Source organism: Rhinolophus sinicus, unplaced genomic scaffold (assembly GCF_036562045.2).
Source record: "Rhinolophus sinicus isolate RSC01 unplaced genomic scaffold, ASM3656204v1 Contig26, whole genome shotgun sequence".
Taxonomy (NCBI): domain Eukaryota; kingdom Metazoa; phylum Chordata; class Mammalia; order Chiroptera; family Rhinolophidae; genus Rhinolophus; species Rhinolophus sinicus.
Window position 1 is genome coordinate 1,231 of NW_027423825.1, and position 18,962 is coordinate 20,192.

Genomic DNA, 18,962 nt, shown 5'->3' on the forward strand with positions numbered 1-18,962 from the left:
GGGGGCGTGGTCCATTCGGGCGTGGGGTCCCAGGATGCCAGGGCGCCCAGACATATGTCACAGTCAGGGAAGTGACAGAGGCCTGTGGAGCCACTGGGGGCGCGAAGGGCCTCGCTGCGGGCCAGGGTAGCCCGTCGCCCACACCAGCGGCGACCGGAGGAGGCGGGGGCGGCGGGCAGACATGCTCGCCACCCGGCGGCCCAGCAGCATGGCGCGTGCGCTCAGGAAAGGTCGGAGCAGGCTCTTGGAGTGCGGAGCCGGGTCCCAGTGCCTAAGGCCACACCCTGACGCAGCAGATCTCGTCTGATCTCGGAAGCTAAGCAGGGTCTGTCCTGGTTAGTACTTGGATGGGAGACCGCCTGGGAATACCTGTTGGCTTTGCTAGCGTCTCCTTTTGCATCGCCGCTCCGGCGTGGCTCCCTCCGAACCCCTGCCGCCCCTTGCCCCTCTGCAGCCTCCCAGCCAGCCGCAGGTCCCCCTGACCAGCAGAGGGTCAGCCGCCCGGCACTACAAGCTGGCAGTCCCCGCCGCACACCAGGCCCGTGGGCCAGGGCTCCCCCACACCCTCCTCTCAGTCCTCTTCGGTCCCGCAGGCCGTCATCGCGAATCCTTCGCCGACGCGCGCCGCCACCGCCGCCTGCGCCAAAGCCACCGCCACCACCGGGCTCCCCACCCCCGCCAGCGCTGCCCTCGCCCCGCCCTGTCCCCCGCCGCCGCCACGCCAAACTCCCTCAAACTCCCTCCTGTGCTCTCCCCCGCCAGCACCGCGCTCCCCATCTCCGCCACCAGTGCTGCCCTCTCCCCACCCCGCCCCGCCGCCGCCATATCCGTACTCCCTCAATTCCCTCCTCCGCTCTCCCGCCTCCAGCACCGCCATCTCCCCGCCCCGCCCCCGCAGCCACCATCGCCATACTCCCTCAGTCTCCCGCCTCTGCTCTCCCGGCCTCCGCCGCCAGCACCGCCCTCACGCCCTCCCCGCCCCCGCTGCCGCCATTGCCACTCCCTCAATTCCCTCCTCTGCTCTCCCCGCCTCCAGCACCGCCATCTTCCCCCGCCCCAGCCCCACCTCCACCAATGCCATACTCCTCAGTCTCCCGCCTCTGCTCTCCCGGCCTCCGCCGCCAGCACCGCCCTCACGCCCTCCCCAGCCCCCGCCGCCACCCCGTGTCCCAGCGCCCACCGTCAAAGCCCCATTGTCGCCGCCGCCATCGCCGCCCTGGCGCCATCCACGCAGTTGCCATCGCCTACCTCGCCACCCTCCCCTGCCTCCGCCGCCCGCCGCCCCCGCCGCCGCGGGTCCTCCCCAACTCCCAGGCAGGGTTGCCTGCTGGTGCAGGCCTCCACCAGCAGGGCTGCGGTTGAGGTAAACCTGGTGGCGGTAGGGGCGGTGTATGCCGGTCTGGGTGCGAGTCCCAGGATGCCAGAGTTCCACGACTTCTGGCACCATCAGGAAGTGGCAGTGTCCCATGGAGCCTCGGGTGGCGCGAAGGGCCTCGCTGTCGGCCAGGGTAGCCGCCGCCCACGCCAGGGGCATTGGAAGGCGGGGCGGACTGGGGGACGCGGTGCTGGCAGAACCGGCCCGCAGGTCGATGCTCGCCACGGGCGGCTCATCTGCATGGCGGGCGCTCACGAACAGGCGGAGCAGGCTCTTGGGCGCGGGGCAGGTCCCAGCGTCTCCGCCCATACCACCCTGAACGCGCCCGATCTCCTCTGATCTCGGGAGCTAAGCAGGGAGGGGCCTGGTTAGTACTTGCATGGGAGACCGCCTGGGAATACCTGTAGGCTTTTGCTCGCCTCTCCTTTTGCGCCGCCGCCCCGGCGTGCCTCCCTCCGAATCCCTGCCGCCCCTTGCCCTCTGCACCCTGCAGCCGCCCAGCCAGCGAAGGTCCCCTGGCCAGAGGAGGACAGCCGCCCAGCACTACAAGCTCGCATCCCGGCCGCACACCAGGCCTGTCGGCCAGGGCTCCCCCCTCCCTCTTCTTAGTGCTCTTCGCCGAGGCAGGCCGTCAGCCTGCAGCAGTCAGCCGCGTCTGGGTCGCCGCCGCCGCCACCGCCATCGCAGGGCTCCCTCTCGCTCCCGACCCTGCCGCCGCGCCCCCACCCAAGCCCAGGGCTGCCTGCGGCGCAGGCTTCCACCAGGCTCTCTCCATCCCAGGACGTGCGGTCCTTTGCACCTCGGCCCGAGCAGGGACGCCCATCCCTGCGCCTGCCCCTGGGCCCCGAGACACAGGGTCCTCGGGCAAGCAGGACGCCCACCGCCCCGCCCACCAGGTCTTCTGTCTCCGCGGGCAGGCACCTCTCCCCACCCCGCGCGTCCCCTCCCGTCTCCCACAAGAGCCAGAGCCCTCCCTTCCCGCCGGCCACGGTGTCCCCGACACAAAGGGCACAAGAGCCGGACAAACCAGGGGCGGCAGCACCCCAACACACCACGCGCCATCGACTCCAGGGGGCCGCCACAAGGCAGGCACGCAGGCACACAATCCTCACAACCAGGGTGCCTGGGGCTGCCACTCTCCTCCCAGGCAGGTCCCTGGGCAGGGCTCAGAGCCCACTGGCCCTCCGGAGACCCTGGCGGCCCGCCCGGGGCTTCAATGGTGACTGCCAACGCCAGGGCAATGCCTCCTTGGGAGCCCAGCCCGGGCACGACCACACTCCGGTGGAAGCCACCACTTCAACACAGCCTCAGTGCGTCTGTCCCAGTCCGTGTGCCCGAATGTGCGTCCCTCCCACCCTCCCCACCCCATGTCTGTCTGGCTCTGTGACGTGCCTGTTGGGTTCTGGCTCTGGCTCAGGAGCTCTCTCCCCGTGCCAGCCCCTCTTTCTCTGTCTCTGTCCATGTCTCTCTGTATGTCTAGACACATACATGTACATATACGTGTATATTTCCATCTCGCTCCCTCTTACTCCTCCTCCCGTTCTGTCTGTCTGTCCCTGTCCTGCAGGGACTCTAGTCCCTCTGCCCGCACAAGAACGCAGGATTTGGCGAGAGGAACACCCACAGAGCCACGGATAGGGGCTCATAGCACCATGTCTCACGGGCGGCTGGCTTGGAACACGGCAAGCGGGCCGCCCGATCCCCACCTGCTGGCCGATTCTCTGCCAACCAACAGACCCACCAAGCCGGCCCACTGCAGTCCGCGCCCCTCTGCAATTTGCAGTCCACCATCCGCGCTTCCTAGCTTGGCCACCGCAGCTCTGCCGGTGTCCAATGGCCAACTGGCAACAGCTGAAGGCCAAGCGGTAACAGCTGATGTCAGTGCAGCCCCACAGTACCCCGTCCCCAGTACCCCGTCTCCCCGTCACCCCTGTCTCCGTTCCCCGGTTCCCCGTCTTCCTGTCCCCGTCTCCCGGGTCCCCGTCCCCACGTTCCACCATCCCCCTATTCCGGTCCCCCGTCCCTGTTCCCCCGTCCCCTGATCCCCTGTTCCCCATACCCCATCCACCCTCTCCCAGTCCACCCGTCCCCGGTGCCCCCGTCCCCCAGTGCCCCATCCCCGTCCCCGCTCCCCGTCCCCCCCCGCCCCTGGTCCACCGTCCCCATTCCCTCGTCTCCCGGTCCCCCCCCCGGGTCCCCCACCCCGTTCCCCGTCTCCCGGTCCTCCGTCTCGCAGTCCACCTGTCCCCAGTCCCCCAGTCCCAACGTCTCCCCATCCCCCGTCCCTCCTTCGCCTGGTCCCCCGTCCCCCCATACCCCGGTCTCCCGTTCCCCGGTCCCCGTCTCCTGGTCCCCAGTCCCCAGTTCCCCCGGCGCCCAGGCGCCCTTCTACCAGTCCCCCGCCCCGCCCGTCTCCCGGTCCCCAGTCTCCCGGTCCCCTGTCTCCCGGTCGCCGGTCTTCCGGTCCCCAGTCCTCCGTCCAGTGTTACCCCTTCCCCGGTCCCCGGTCCCCCATCTCCCTGTCCCTCTGTCTCCCGGTCCACCCATCCCCGTCTCCCGGTCCCCGTCTCCCGGCTCGGTCCCCAGTCCCCGTCTCCCGGTCCCCTCATCACCTGGACCCCCAACCCCCGGTCCCTCGTCCCCCGGTCCCCCAGTCCCCCGGTTCCCCCATCGCCCTGGCCCCCGTCTACCGATCCCCCAGTTCCCCGTTCGCCCCGTCTTCCGGTCCTCCCGTCCCACAGTTTCCCGTCTCCCGGTGTCCCATCTCCCGGTCACCCCGTCCCCGGTCCCCCGTCGCCGGGTCCCCCGTCTCCCGGTCCCCTCATCCCCAGTCCCCCAGTCCCCAGTCCCCGTCTCCCCCCCCCGTCCCCCAGTCCTCATGCCCCTGGTCACCCCGTCGGTCCCCATCCCCGGTCCCCCAACCTCCGGTCCCCGGTCCGGTCCCCTGGTCCCCCATCCGCCGTTCCCCGGTCCCCCGTCTCCGTCCTGGTCCCCTCCCCGGTCCCCCGTCCCCGGTCCCCCGTCCCCGGTCCCCCGTCCCTCAGTCCCCCGTCCCTCCGCCCGGTCCCCGGTCCCCCGTCCCACCCCCGCCCGTCCCCCGGCCCCAGGTCCCCATCTCCCGGTCCCCCGTCTCACGGTCCCCGTTCCCCGTTTCCCGGGCCCCCCCTCCCCATGTCCCTCGTCCCCAGTACCCTCGTGCTCCTGTCCCTCCATCCACGGTCTCCTGGTCCCTCCGTCCCCCGTCCGCCAGTCCCACCGTCCTCTCATTCCCCAATCCCCAGTCCCCAGTCTCCCTGTCCCCCAATTCCCGGTCTCCCTTTCCCTGGTACCGTGTCCCCCATCTCCCGGTCCCCCGTCCCCTGGTCCACTGTCTCCCAGTACCCAGTCCCCTGTCCCCCGGTCCCCGGTCCCCTTGTCCCCATCCCCAGTCCCCCGTCCCCCGGCCCTCTCGTACTCCCGTCCCCCATCTTCCGGTCCCCTTCCCCCTCCCATGCCCCCGTCTCCCAGACCCCCGTCCCCAGTTCTCCCAGTTCCAACAGTCTCCCTGTCCCCCTGCCCCCTCCCCATCTCCTGGTACCCCGTCCCCAGTACCAGTTCCTACAGTCCCACCATTCTCCCTGTCCCCCCCCACCCGTCTCCCGGTCCCCTGTCCCCGGTCCTCCCGTCCCCCCTGTCCCCCGTTCTGTCTGTCGGTCCCTGTCCTGCAGGGACTCTAGTCCCTCTGCCGCACAGAAGCAGGATTTGGCGAGGCCAGAGGAACACCAACAGAGCCACGGATAGGGGCTCATAGCACCATGTCTCACGGGCAGCTGGCTTGGGACACGGCAAGCAGCCGCCCGATCCCCAACCTGCCGGCCGATTCTCTGCCAACCAACAGACCCACCAAGCCGGCCCACTGCAGTCCGCCCTCTGCAATTTGCAGTCCACCATCCGCGCTTCCTAGCTTGGCCACCGCAGCTCTGCCAGTGGCCAATGGCCAACTGGCAACAGCTGATGGCCAGCGGTAACAGCTGATGTCCGTGCAGCCCCACGCAGCACCCCTCCACGCGAGGCCCAGAGCCTGGAAAGTGCTCTCTGCAAGTCTGTCCCCACAGTCCCCGTCTGTCTCTCTCCGCCTACCTCTTGCTCCGTCTCTGGCCTTCTCTCATCCTCTCTCTCAACACCCTGGGTCAGGAGAGGTGATGTGTAGCCAGTGAAGTGACCAGTGATCGGGCGGGACGCCGGTCGCTGATGAGGGGCGAGGGCCCAGACAGAAGGCTGTGTGACGAAGGGTGGCGGCAGTCTGGAGGTGCTGCCCCCTGGTCGCGGGTGGCTCTCCCTGGCTTTGGGCCAGTGGGTGGGGCCGGCCAGGGCCAGGGCCTGGGTTGCACGTCCCTAGGGTGGAGGGGACTGAGAGGACCCTGCGACCCCCTCGGTGGCCCTGAGTGGTGGGGACAGCACAGCAGCAAGGGGGGTGTGCGGTTGTGGGGCTGGGGGGGGGATGAGAGGGGTTGGGGTAGGGGGGCGTGGTAAAAGCCATTCGGGGCGGGGGGAGCCCCAGGATGCCAGGGCGCCCAGACATATGTCACAGTCAGGGAAGTGACAGAGGCCTGTGGAGCCACTGGGGGGCGCGAAGGGGCCTCGCTGCGGGCCAGGAGTAGCCCGTCGCCCACACCAGCGGCGACCGGAGGCGGGGGCGGGGCACTCGGGCAGACATGCTCGCCACCCGAGCGGCCCAGCAGCATGGCGCGTGCGCTCAGGAGGCAAGTCGGAGCAGGCTCTTGGAGTGCGGGCGGGTCCCAGTGCCTAAGGCCATACCACCCTGCGCGCCAGATCTCGTCTGATCTCGAGCTAAGCAGGGTCTGTCCTGGTTAGTACTTGGATGGGAGACCGCCTGGGAATACCTGTTGGCTTTGCTAGCGTCTCCTTTTGCATCGCCGCTCGGCGTGGCTCCCTCGAACCCCTGCCGCCCCTTGCCCTCTGCAGCCTCCCAGCCAGCCGCAGGTCCCCTGACCAGCAGAGGGTCAGCCGCCCGGCACTACAAGCTGGCAGCCCGGCCGCACACCAGGCCCGTGGGCCAGGGCTCCCCCACACCCTCCTCTCAGTCCTCTTCGGTCCCGCAGGCCGTCATCGCGAATCGCCGCCGACGCGCGTCGCCGCCACCGCCGCCTGCGCCAAAGCCACCGCCACCACCGGGCTCCCCACCCCCCCCGCCAGCGCTGCCCTCGCCCCCCTGTCCCCGCCCCGCCGCCGCCACGCCAAACTCCCTCAAACTCCCTCCTGTGCTCTCCCCACCTCGGCCGCCAGCACCGCGCTCCCCATCTCCGCCACCAGTGCTGCCCTCTCCCCACCCCCGCCCCCGCCGCCGCCATATCCGTACTCCCTCAATTCCCTCCTCCGCTCTCCCCGCCTCCAGCACCGCCATCTCCCCCGCCCCCGCCCCAGACCCCCGCAGCCACCATCGCCATACTCCCTCAGTCTCCCGCCTCTGCTCTCCCGGCCTCCGCCGCCAGCACCGCCCTCACGCCCTCCCCGCCCCCGCTGCCGCCATTGCCGCACTCCCTCAATTCCCTCCTCTGCTCTCCCCGCCTCCAGCACCGCCATCTTCCCCGCCCCAGCCCCGCCACCAATGCCATACTCCCTCAGTCTCCCGCCTCTGCTCTCCCGGCCTCCGCCAGCACCGCCCTCACGCCCTCCCCAGCCCCCGCCGCCACCGCCGCCGCCATCGGCCCCCGTGTCCCAGCGCCCACCGTCAAAGCCCCCATTGTCGCCGCCGCCATCGCCGCCCTGGCGCCATCCACGCGGTTGCCATCGCCTACCTCGCCACCCTCCCCTGCCTCCGCCCCCGCCGCCGCCGCGGGGTCCTCCCACAACTCCCAGGCCCAGGGTTGCCTGCTGGTGCAGGCCTCCACCAGCCTTGGGGCTGCGGTTGAGGTAAACCTGGTGGCGGTAGGGTGTATGCCGGTCTGGGTGCGAGTCCCAGGATGCCAGAGTTCCACGACTTCTGGCACCATCAGAAGTGGCAGTGTCCCATGGAGCCTCGGGTGGCGCGAAGGGCCTCGCTGTCGGCCAGGGTAGCCGCCGCCCACGCCAGGGGCATTAGGAAGAGGCGGACTGGGGGACGCGGTGCTGGCAGAAACCCCGCAGGTCGATGCTCGCCACGGGCGGCTCATCTGCATGGCGGGCGCTCACGAGGCAGGCGGAGCAGGCTCTTGGGCGCGAGGCGGGTCCCAGCGTCTGGCCATACCACCCTGAACGCGCCCGATCTCCTCTGATCTCGGGAGCTAAGCAGGCCTGGTTAGTATGGATGGGAGACCGCCTGGGAATACCTGTAGGCTTTGCTCGCCTCTCCTTTTGCGCCGCCGCCCGGCGTGCCTCCCTCAATCCCTGCCGCCCCTTGCCCTCTGCACCCTGCAGCCGCCCAGCCAGCGAAGGTCCCCCTGGCCAGAGGAGGACAGCCGCCCAGCACTACAAGCTCGCATCCCGGCCGCACACCAGGCCTGTCGGCCAGGGCTCCCCCCTCCCTCTTCTTAGTGCTCTTCGCCGAGGCAGGCCGTCAGCCTGCAGCAGTCAGCCGCGTCGGGTCGCCGCCGCCGCCACCGCCATCGCAGGGCTCCCTCTCGCTCCCGACCCTGCCGCCGCCGCCCCCCAACGCCCAAGCCCAGGGCTGCCTGCGGCGCAGGCTTCCACCAGGCTCTCTCCATCCCAGGACGTGCCGGTCCTTTGCACCTCGGCCCGAGCAGGGACGCCCATCCCTGCGCCTGCCCCTGGGCCCCGAGACACAGGATCGGCGTGTCCTCGGGCAACAGGACGCCCACCCGCCCCGCCCAGTCTTCTGTCTCCGCGGGCAGGCACCTCTCCCCACCCCGCGCGTCCCCTCCCGTCTCCCACAAGAGCCAGGCCCTCCCTTCCCGCCGGCCACGGTGTCCCCGACACAAAGGGCACAAGAGCGGGACAAACCAGGGGCGGGGGGCAGCACCCCAACACACCACGCGCCATCGACTCCAGGGGCCGCCACAAGGGAAAGCAGGCACGCAGGCACACAATCCTCACAACCAGGGTGCCTGGGGCTGCCACTCTCCTCCCAGGCAGGTCCCTGGGCAGGGCTCAGAGCCCACTGGCCCTCCGGAGACCCTGGCGGCCCGCCCGGGGCTTCAATGGTGACTGCCAACGCCAGGGCAATGCCTCCTTGGAGCCCAGCCCAGGCACGACCACACTCCGGTGGAGAAGCCACCACTTCAACACAGCCTCAGTGCGTCTGTCCCAGTCCGTGTGCCCGCCTGTTCGTCCCTCCCCCTCCCCCACCCCATGTCTGTCTGGCTCTGTGACGTGCCTGTTGGGTTCTGGCTCTGGCTCAGGAGCTCTCTCCCCGCGTGCCAGCCCCCTCTTTCTCTGTCTCTGTCCATGTCTCTCTGTATGTCTAGACACATACATGTACATATACGTGTATATTTCCATCTCGCTCCCTCTTACTCCTCCTCCCGTTCTGTCTGTCTGTCCCTGTCCTGCGGGGACTCTAGTCCCTCTGCCCGCACAAGAACGCAGGATTTGGCGAGGCCAAGAAGGAACACCCACAGAGCCACGGATAGGGGGCTCATAGCACCATGTCTCACGGGCGGCTGGCTTGGAGACACGGCAAGCCGGAGCCGCCCGATCCCCCACCTGCTGGCCGATTCTCTGCCAACCAACAGACCCACCAAGCCGGCCCACTGCAGTCCGCGCCCCTCTGCAATTTGCAGTCCACCATCCGCGCTTCCTAGCTTGGCCACCGCAGCTCTGCCGGTGTCCAATGGCCAACTGGCAACAGCTGAAGGCCAAGCGGTAACAGCTGATGTCAGTGCAGCCCCCCGTCCCCAGTCCCCGTCTCCCCGTCCCCGTCCCCTGTCTCCGTTCCCCGGTTCCCCGTCTTCCTGTCCCCGTCTCCCGGGTCCCCGTCCCCACGTTCCACCATCCCCCTATTCCGGTCCCCCGTCCCTGTTCCCCCGTCCCCTGATCCCCTGTTCCCCATACCCCATCCACCCTCTCCCAGTCCACCCGTCCCCGGTGCCCCCGTCCCCAGTGCCCCATCCCCGTCCCCGCTCCCCAGTCCCCAGTCCCCTGGTCCACCGTCCCCATTCCCTCGTCTCCCGGTCCCCCCCTCCCGGGTCCCCCGACCCCGTTCCCCGTCTCCCGGTCCTCCGTCTCGCAGTCCACCTGTCCCCAGTCCCCCAGTCCCCACGTCCCCATCCCCCGTCCCTCCTTCGCCTGGTCCCCCGTCCCCAGTCCCCGGTCCCCGGTCCCCGGTCCCCGGTCCCCAGTCCCCAGTCCCCAGTCCCCAGTCCCCAGTCCCCAGTCGCCCGTCTCCCGGTCCCCAGTCTCCCGGTCCCCTGTCTCCCGGTCCCCGGTCTCCCGGTCCCCAGTCCCCCGTCCCCAGTCCAGTTACCCCTTCCCCGGTCCCCGGTCCCCATCTCCCTGTCCCTCTGTCTCCCGGGTCCCCCATCCCCGTCTCCCGGTCCCCGTCTCCCGGTCGCCCGGTCCCCAGTCCCCGTCTCCCGGTCCCCTCATCCCCGGACCCCCAACCCCGGTCCCTGGTCCCCAGTCCCCAGTCCCCAGTCCCCATCCCCTGTCCCCAGTCCCCAGTTCTCCGTTCGCCCGTCTCCGGTCCTCCCGTCCCCAGTCTCCCGTCTCCCGGTGTCCCATCTCCCGGTCACCCGTCCCGGTCCCCGTCTCCCGGTCCCCGTCTCCCGGTCCCCGTCCCCAGTCCCCGTCTCGGTCCCTCATCCCCAGTCCCCAGTCCCCGGTCCCCAGTCCCCGGTCCCCGGTCCCCGGTCCCCAGTCCCCAGTCCCCGGTCCCCAGTCCCCGGTCCCCGGTCCCCGGTCCCCAGTCCCCGGTCCCCGGTCCCCGGTCCCCGGTCCCCATCCCCGGTCCCCGGTCCCCCGTCTCCGTTGCCCGGTCCCCCGTCCCCAGTCCCCCGTCCCCGGTCCCCCGTCCCCAGTCCCCTGTCCCTCTGTCTCCCGGTCCCCGTCCCCCGTCCCCCGTCCCCAGTCCCCAGGTCCCCATCTCCCGGTCCCCGTCCCCGTCTCCCGGTCCCCGTTCCCCGGTCCCCCGTCCCCATGTCCCCCGTCCCCAGTACCCTCGTGCCCCTGTCCCCCATCCACGGTCTCCTGGTCCCTCCGTCCCACCGTCCGCCAGTCCCACCGTCCTCTCATTCCCCAATCCCCAGTCCCCAGTCTCCCTGTCCCCCAATTCCCGGTCTCCCTTTCCTGGTACCGTGTCCCCCATCTCCCGGTCCCCCGTCCCCTGGTCCACTGTCTCCCAGTACCCAGTCCCCTGTCCCCCGGTCCCCGGTCCCCTTGTCCCCATCCCCAGTCCCCCGTCCCCCGGCCCCTCTCGTCCCCGTCCCCCATCTCCGGTCCCCCTTCCCCGTCCCCATGCCCCGTCTCCCAGACCCCCGTCCCCAGTTCTCCCAGTTCCAACAGTCTCCCTGTCCCCCTGCCCCCCTTCCCCATCTCCTGGTACCCCGTCCCCAGTACCCCCCCGGTCCCGTCCAGTCCCCATTCTCCCTGTCCCCCCCCACCCCGTCTCCCGGTCCCCTGTCCCCGGTCCTCCCGTCCCCGGTCCCCCTGTCCCCCGTTCTGTCGGTCCCTGTCCTGCGGGGACTCTAGTCCCTCTGCCCGCACAAGAACCCAGGATTTGGCGAGGCCAAGAAGGAACACCAACAGAGCCACGGATAGGGGGCTCATAGCACCATGTCTCACGGGCAGCTGGCTTGGAGACACGGCAAGCCGGAGCCGCCCGATCCCCAACCTGCCGGCCGATTCTCTGCCAACCAACAGACCCACCAAGCCGGCCCACTGCAGTCCGCGCCCCTCTGCAATTTGCAGTCCACCATCCGCGCTTCCTAGCTTGGCCACCGCAGCTCTGCCAGTGGCCAATGGCCAACTGGCAACAGCTGATGGCCAAGCGGTAACAGCTGATGTCCGTGCAGCCCCCACGCAGCACCCCTCCACGCGAGGCCCAGAGCCTGGAAAGTGCTCTCTGCAAGTCTGTCCCCACAGTCCCCGTCTGTCTCTCTCCGCCTACCTCTTGCTCCGTCTCTGGCCTTCGCTCATCCTCTCTCTCTCTCAACACCCTGGGTCAGGAGAGGTGATGTGTAGCCAGTGAAGTGACCAGTGATCGGGCGGGGACGCGGTCGCTGATGAGGCGAGGCCCAGACAGAAGGCTGTGTGACGAAGGGTGGCGGCAGTCTGGAGGTGCTGCCCCTGGTCATGGTGGCTCTCCCTGGCTTTGGGCCAGTGGGTGGGGCCGGCCAGGGCCAGGGCCTGGGTTGCACGTCCCTAGGGTGGAGGGGACTGAGAGGTCCCTGCGTACCCCTCGGTGGCCCTGAGTGGTGGGGACAGCACAGCAGCAAGGAGGGGGTGCGGTTGTGGGGCTGGGGATGAAGGGGTTGGGGTAGGCGTGTGCCATTCGGGGGGTCCCAGGATGCCAGGGCGCCCAGACATATGTCACAGTCAGGGAAGTGACAGAGGCCTGTGGAGCCACTGGGGGCGCGAAGGGCCTCGCTGCGGGCCAGGGTAGCCCGTCGCCCACACCAGCGGCGACCGGGCGAGGCGGGCGGGCTCGGGCAGACATGCTCGCCACCCGAGCGGCCCAGCAGCATGGCGCGTGCGCTCAGCAAGTCGGGAGCAGGCTCTTGGAGTGCGGAGGCGGGTCCCAGTGCCTAAGGCCATACCACCCTGAACGCAGCAGATCTCGTCTGATCTCGAGCTAAGCAGGGTCTGTCCTGGTTAGTACTTGGATGGGAGACCGCCTGGGAATACCTGTTGGCTTTTGCTAGCGTCTCCTTTTGCATCGCCGCTCCGGCGTGGCTCCCTCCGAACCCCTGCCGCCCCTTGCCCCTCTGCAGCCTCCCAGCCAGCCGCAGGTCCCCCTGACCAGCAGAGGGTCAGCCGCCCGGCACTACAAGCTGGCAGCCCCGGCCGCACACCAGGCCCGTGGGCCAGGGCTCCCCCCACACACCCTCCTCTCAGTCCTCTTCGGTCCCGCCGTCATCGCGATCCCTTCGCCCGACGCGCGGTCGCCGCCACCGCCGCCTGCGCCAAAGCCACCGCCACCACCGGGCTCCCCACCCCCGGCCAGCGCTGCCCCCGCCCCCGCCCCTGTCCCCCCCCCCCCCGCCGCCACGGCCAACCCCCCTCAAACTCCCTCCTGTGCTCCCCCCACCTCGCCCGCCAGCACCGCGCTCCCCATCTCCGCCACCAGTGCTGCCCTCTCCCCCACCCCGCCCCCGCCGCCGCCATATCCGTACTCCCACAATTCCCTCCTCCGCTCTCCCCGCCTCCAGCACCGCCATCTCCCCGCCCCAGGCCCAGACCCCTGCAGCCACCATCACCATACTCCCTCAGTCTCCCGCCTCTGCTCTCCCGGCCTCCGCCGCCAGCACCGCCCTCACGCCCTCCCCCGCCCCCGCTGCCGCCATTGCCGCACTCCCTCAATTCCCTCCTCTGCTCTCCCCGCCTCCAGCACCGCCATCTTCCCCCAGCCCCAGACCCCCGCAGCCACCATCGCCATACTCCCTCAGTCTCCCGCCTCTGCTCTCCCGGCCTCCGCCGCCAGCACCGCCCTCACGCCCTCCCCAGCCCCCGCCGCCACCGCCGCCGCCATCGGCCCCCGTGTCCCCGCGCCCACCGTCAAAGCCCCCATTGTCGCCCCCATCGCCGCCCTGGCGCCATCCACGCAGTTGCCATCGCCTACCTCGCCACCCTCCCCTGCCTCCCGCCGCCCGCCACGCCCCGCCGCCCGCCCGGTCCTCCCAACTCCCAGGCAGGGTTGCCTGCTGGTGCAGGCCTCCACCAGCAGGGCTGCGGTTGAGGTAAACCTGGTGGCGGTAGGTGTATGCTCTGTGTGGAGTCCCAGGATGCCAGAGTTCCACGACTTCTGGCACCATCAGGAAGTGGCAGTGTCCCATGGAGCCTCGGGTGGCGCGAAGGGCCTCGCTGTCGGCCAGGGTAGCCCGCCGCCCACGCCAGGGGCATTCGGAGGCGGACTGGGGGACGCGGTGCTGGCAGACCGGCCCGCAGGTCGATGCTCGCCACGGGCGGCTCATCTGCATGGCGGGCGCTCACGAGACAGGCGGAGCAGGCTCTTGGGGCGGGGCAGGTCCCAGCGTCTACGGCCATACCACCATGAATGCGCCCGATCTCCTCTGATCTCGGGAGCTAAGCAGGGAGGGGGCTGGTTAGTACTTGGATGGGAGACCGCCTGGGAATACCTGTAGGCTTTTGCTCGCCTCTCCTTTGGCGCCGCTGCCCCGGCGTGGCTCCCTCCGAACCCCTGCCGCCCCTTGCCCCTCTGCAGCCGCCCAGGCAGCCGAAGGTCCCCCTGGCCAGAAGAGGGTCAGCCGCCCAGCACTACAAGCTCGCATCCCCGGCCGCACACCAGGCCTGTCGGCCAGGGCTCCCCCCCACTCCCTCTTCTTAGTGCTCTTCGCCGAGGCAGGCCGTCAGCCTGCAGCAGTCAGCCGCGTCTCGGCCGCCGCCGCCGCCACCGCCATCGCAGGGCTCCCTCTCGCTCCCGACCCTGCCGCAACCGCCCAAGCCCAGGGCTGCCTGCGGCGCAGGCTTCCACCAGGCTCTCTCCATCCCAGGACGTGCGGTCCTTTGCACCTCGGCCCGAGCAGGGGCGCCCATCCCTGCGCCTGCCCCTGGGCCCCGACACAGGATCGGCGTGTCCTCGGGCAAGCAGGACGCCCACCCGCCCCACCAGGTCTTCTGTCTCCGCGGGCAGGCACCTCTCCCCACACCCCTCCCCTCCCGTCTCCCACAAGAGCCAGGAGCCCTCCCTTCCCGCCGGCCACGGTGTCCCCGACACAAAGGGCACAAGAGCCGGGACAAACCAGGGGCGGCAGAGCAGCACCCCAACACACCACGCGCCATCGACTCCAGGGAGCCGCCACAAGGGAAAACAGGCACGCAGGCACACAATCCTCACAACCAGGGTGCCTGGGGCTGCCACTCTCCTACCGCGGGCAGGTCCCTGGGCGGGGCTCAGAGCCCACTGGACCGCCAGAGACCCTGGCGGCCCGCTCCGGGGGCTTCAATGGTGACTGCCAACGCCCAGGCAATGCCTCCTTAGCGGCGGGCACGACCACACTCAGGTGGAGAAGATGCCATTTCAACACAGCCTCAGTGCGTCCATCCCAGTCCATGTGCCCGAATGTGCGTCCCTCCCACCCTCCCCCACCCCATGTCTGTCTGGCTCTGTGACGTGCCTGTTGGGTTCTGGCTCTGGCTCAGGAGCTCTCTCCCCGCGTGCCTGCCCCCTCTTTCTCTGTCTCTGTCCATGTCTCTCTGTATGTCTAGACACATACATGTACATATACGTGTATATTTCCATCTCGCTCCCTCTTACTCCTCCTCCCGTTCTGTCTGTCTGTCCCTGTCCTGCGGGGACTCTAGTCCCTCTGCCCGCACAAGAACGCAGGATTTGGCGAGGCCAAGAAGGAACACCCACAGAGCCACGGATAGGGGGCTCATAGCACCATGTCTCACGGGCGGCTGGCTTGGAGACACGGCAAGCCGGAGCCGCCCGATCCCCCACCTGCTGGCCGATTCTCTGCCAACCAACAGACCCACCAAGCCGGGCCACTGCAGTCCGCGCCCCTCTGCAATTTGCAGTCCACCATCCGCGCTTCCTAGCTTGGCCACCGCAGCTCTGCCGGTGTCCAATGGCCAACTGGCAACAGCTGAAGGCCAAGCGGTAACAGCTGATGTCAGTGCAGCCCCACGCAGTACCCCCGTCCCCGGTACCCCCGTCTCCCCGTCACCCCTGTCTCCGTTCCCCGGTTCCCCGTCTTCCTGTCCCCGTCTCCCGGGTCCCCGTCCCCACGTTCCACCATCCCCCTATTCCGGTCCCCCGTCCCTGTTCCCCCGTCCCCTGATCCCCTGTTCCCCATTCCCCATCCACCCTCTCCCAGTCCACCCGTCCCCGGTCCCCCGTCCCCAGTGCCCCATCCCCGTCCCCGCTCCCCGTCCCCAGTCCCCAGCCCCTGGTCCCCCGTCCCCCATTCCCTCGTCTCCCGGTCCCCCCCTCCCGGGTCCCCGACCCCGTTCCCCGTCTCCCGGTCCTCCGTCTCGCAGTCCACCTGTCCCCCAGTCCCCAGTCCCCCGTCCCCAGTCCCCGTCCCTCCTTCGCCTGGTCCCCCGTCCCCATCCCCCGGTCTCCCGTTCCCCGGTCCCCGTCTCCTGGTCCCCAGTCCCCAGTTCCCCAGCGCGGCGCCCTTCTACCAGTCCCCGTCCCCGTCGCCCGTCTCCCGGTCCCCAGTCTCCCGGTCCCCTGTCTCCCGTCTCCCAGTCCCCAGTCTCCCGGTCCCCCTTCCCCGGTCCCCAGTCCCCATCTCCCTGTCCCTCTGTCTCCCGGTCCCCCGTCTCCCGGTCCCCGTCTCCCGGTCCCCGGTCCCCGCCAGTCCCCGTCTCCCGGTCCCCTCTCCCGGACCCCCAACCCCGGTCCCTGGTCCCCGGTCCCCAGTCCCCAGTCCCCCATCCCCTGGCCCCGTCTCCCCGTCTCCCGTTCGCCCGTCTTCCGGTCCTCCCGTCCCCCAGTCTCCCGTCTCCCGGTGTCCCATCTCCCGGTCACCCGTCCCGGTCCCCGTCCCCAGTCCCCGTCTCCCGGTCCCCCGTCCCCGGTCCCCCCGTCCCCCATCCCCAGTCCCCCAACCCCGGTCCCCCGTCCCCGGTCCCCGTCCCCGGTCCCCGGTCCCCATCTCCCGGTCCACTGGTACCCCGTCCCCCAGTCCATTCATGCCCCTGGTCACCCCGTCCCCGGTCCCCTGTCCCCATCCCCCGGTCCCCGGTCCCCCGGTCCCCAGTCCCCGGTCCCCGGTCCCCCGTCTCCCTTTCCCCCTGTCCCCCGTCCCCGTCCCCCGTCCCCGGTCCCCCGTCCCCAGTCCCCGTCCCTGTCCCCGTCTCCCGGTCCCCCGTCCCCCGTCCCCGTCCCCAGTCCCCCGTCCCCCGTCTCCCGGTCCCCCGTCCCCGTTCCCGGTCCCCCCTCCCCATGTCCCTCGTCCCCAGTACCCTCGTCTCCTGTCCCTCCATCCCCGGTCTCCTGGTCCCTCCGTCCCCCGTCCGCCAGTCCCACCGTCCTCTCATTCCCCAATCCCCAGTCCCCCAGTCTCCCTGTCCCCCAATTCCCTGGTCTCCCTTTCCCTTGGTACCGTGTCCCCACATCTCCCGGTCCCCCCGTCCCCTGGTTCCACTGTCTCCCAGTACCCAGTCCCCCTGTCCCCCGGTCCCCGGTCCCCTTGTCCCCATCCCCAGTCCCCCGTCCCCCGGCCCTCTCGTACTCCCGTCCCCCATCTTCCGGTCCCTTCCCCCGTCCCCATGCCCCGTCTCCCAGACCCCCGTCCCCAGTTCTCCCAGTTCCAACAGTCTCCCTGTCCCCTGCCCCCTCCCCATCTCCTGGTACCCCGTCCCCAGTACCCCCAGTTCCTACAGTCCCCCATTCTCCCTGTCCCCCCCTTACACCCGTCTCCCGGTCCCCTGTCCCCCGGTCCTCCCGTCCCCCGGTCCCCCTGTCCCCCCGTTCTGTCTGTCGGTCCCTGTCCTGCGGGGACTCTAGTCCCTCTGCCCGCACAAGAACCCAGGATTTGGCGAGGCCAAGAAGGAACACCAACAGAGCCACGGATAGGGGGCTCATAGCACCATGTCTCACGGGCAGCTGGCTTGGAGACACGGCAAGCCGGAGCCGCCCGATCCCCAACCTGCCGGCCGATTCTCTGCCAACCAACAGACCCACCAAGCCGGCCCACTGCAGTCCGCGCCCCTCTGCAATTTGCAGTCCACCATCCGCGCTTCCTAGCTTGGCCACCGCAGCTCTGCCAGTGGCCAATGGCCAACTGGCAACAGCTGATGGCCAAGCGGTAACAGCTGATGTCCGTGCAGCCCCCACGCAGCACCCCTCCACGCGAGGCCCAGAGCCTGGAAAGTGCTCTCTGCAAGTCTGTCCCCACAGTCCCCGTCTGTCTCTCTCCGCCTACCTCTTGCTCCGTCTCTGGCCTTCTCTCATCCTCTCTCTCAACACCCTGGGTCAGGAGAGGTGATGTGTAGCCAGTGAAGTGACCAGTGATCGGGCGGGACGCCGGTCGCTGATGAGGGGCGAGGGCCCAGACAGAAGGCTGTGTGACGAAGGGTGGCGGCAGTCTGGAGGTGCTGCCCCCTGGTCGCGGGTGGCTCTCCCTGGCTTTGGGCCAGTGGGTGGGGCCGGCCAGGGCCTGGGTTGCACGTCCCTAGGGTGGAGGGGACTGAGAGGACCCTGCGACCCCCTCGGTGGCCCTGAGTGGTGGGGACAGCACAGCAGCAAGGGGGGTGTGCGGTTGTGGGGCTGGGGGGGGGATGAGAGGGGTTGGGGTAGGGGGCGTGTGCCATTCGGGCGTGGGGTCCCAGGATGCCAGGGCGCCCAGACATATGTCACAGTCAGGGAAGTGACAGAGGCCTGTGGAGCCACTGGGGGCGCGAAGGGCCTCGCTGCGGGCCAGGGTAGCCCGTCGCCCACACCAGCGGCGACCGGAGGCGGGGAGCGGGCGGGAGGCACTCGGGCAGACATGCTCGCCACCCGGCGGCCCAGCAGCATGGCGCGTGCGCTCAGGAGGCAAGTCGGAGCAGGCTCTTGGAGTGCCGGGCGGGTCCCAGTGCCTACCCTGAACGCAGCAGATCTCGTCTGATCTCGGAAGCTAAGCAGGGTCTGTCCTGGTTAGTACTTGGATGGGAGACCGCCTGGGAATACCTGTTGGCTTTGCTAGCGTCTCCTTTTGCATCGCCGCTCGGCGTGGCTCCCTCGAACCCCTGCCGCCCCTTGCCCTCTGCAGCCTCCCAGCCAGCCGCAGGTCCCCCTGACCAGCAGAGGGTCAGCCGCCCGGCACTACAAGCTGGCAGCCCCGGCCGCACACCAGGCCCGTGGGCCAGGGCTCCCCCGCACACCCTCCTCTCAGTCCTCTTCGGTCCCACAGGCCGTCATCGCGAATCCCGCCGCGTCGCCGCCACCGCCGCCTGCGCCAAAGCCACCGCCACCACCGGGCTCCCCACCCCGCCAGCGCTGCCCTCGCCCCCGCCCCTGTCCCCGCCCCCGCCGCCGCCACCGCCAAACTCCCTCAAACTCCCTCCTGTGCTCTCCCCACCTCGGCCGCCAGCACCGCGCTCCCCATCTCCGCCACCAGTGCTGCCCTCTCCCCCACCCCCCCCCCCCCGCCGCCATATCCGTACTCCCACAATTCCCTCCTCCGCTCTCCCCGCCTCCAGCACCGCCATCTCCCCGCCCCAGGCCCAGACCCCTGCAGCCACCATCACCATACTCCCTCAGTCTCCCGCCTCTGCTCTCCCGGCCTCCGCCGCCAGCACCGCCCTCACGCCCTCCCCCGCCCCCGCTGCCGCCATTGCCGCACTCCCTCAATTCCCTCCTCTGCTCTCCCCGCCTCCAGCACCGCCATCTTCCCCCCCCCCCCCCCCCGCCACCATGCCATACTCGCTCAGTCTCCCGCCTCTGCTCTCCCGGCCTCCGCCGCCAGCACCGCCCTCACGCCCTCCCCAGCCCCCGCCGCCACCGCCGCCGCCATCGGCCCCCGTGTCCCAGCGCCCA

General features: G+C 70.1%; 2 pseudogenes; both read left to right on the forward strand.

The window, feature by feature from the left end:
* The first annotated feature begins 1,672 nt into the window (after positions 1-1,672).
* On the forward strand, positions 1,673-1,791 carry LOC141569864 (5S ribosomal RNA; annotated as a pseudogene).
* An 11,710-nt stretch (positions 1,792-13,501) lies between these two features.
* On the forward strand, positions 13,502-13,621 carry LOC141569860 (5S ribosomal RNA; annotated as a pseudogene).
* Positions 13,622-18,962: the final 5,341 nt, after the last annotated feature.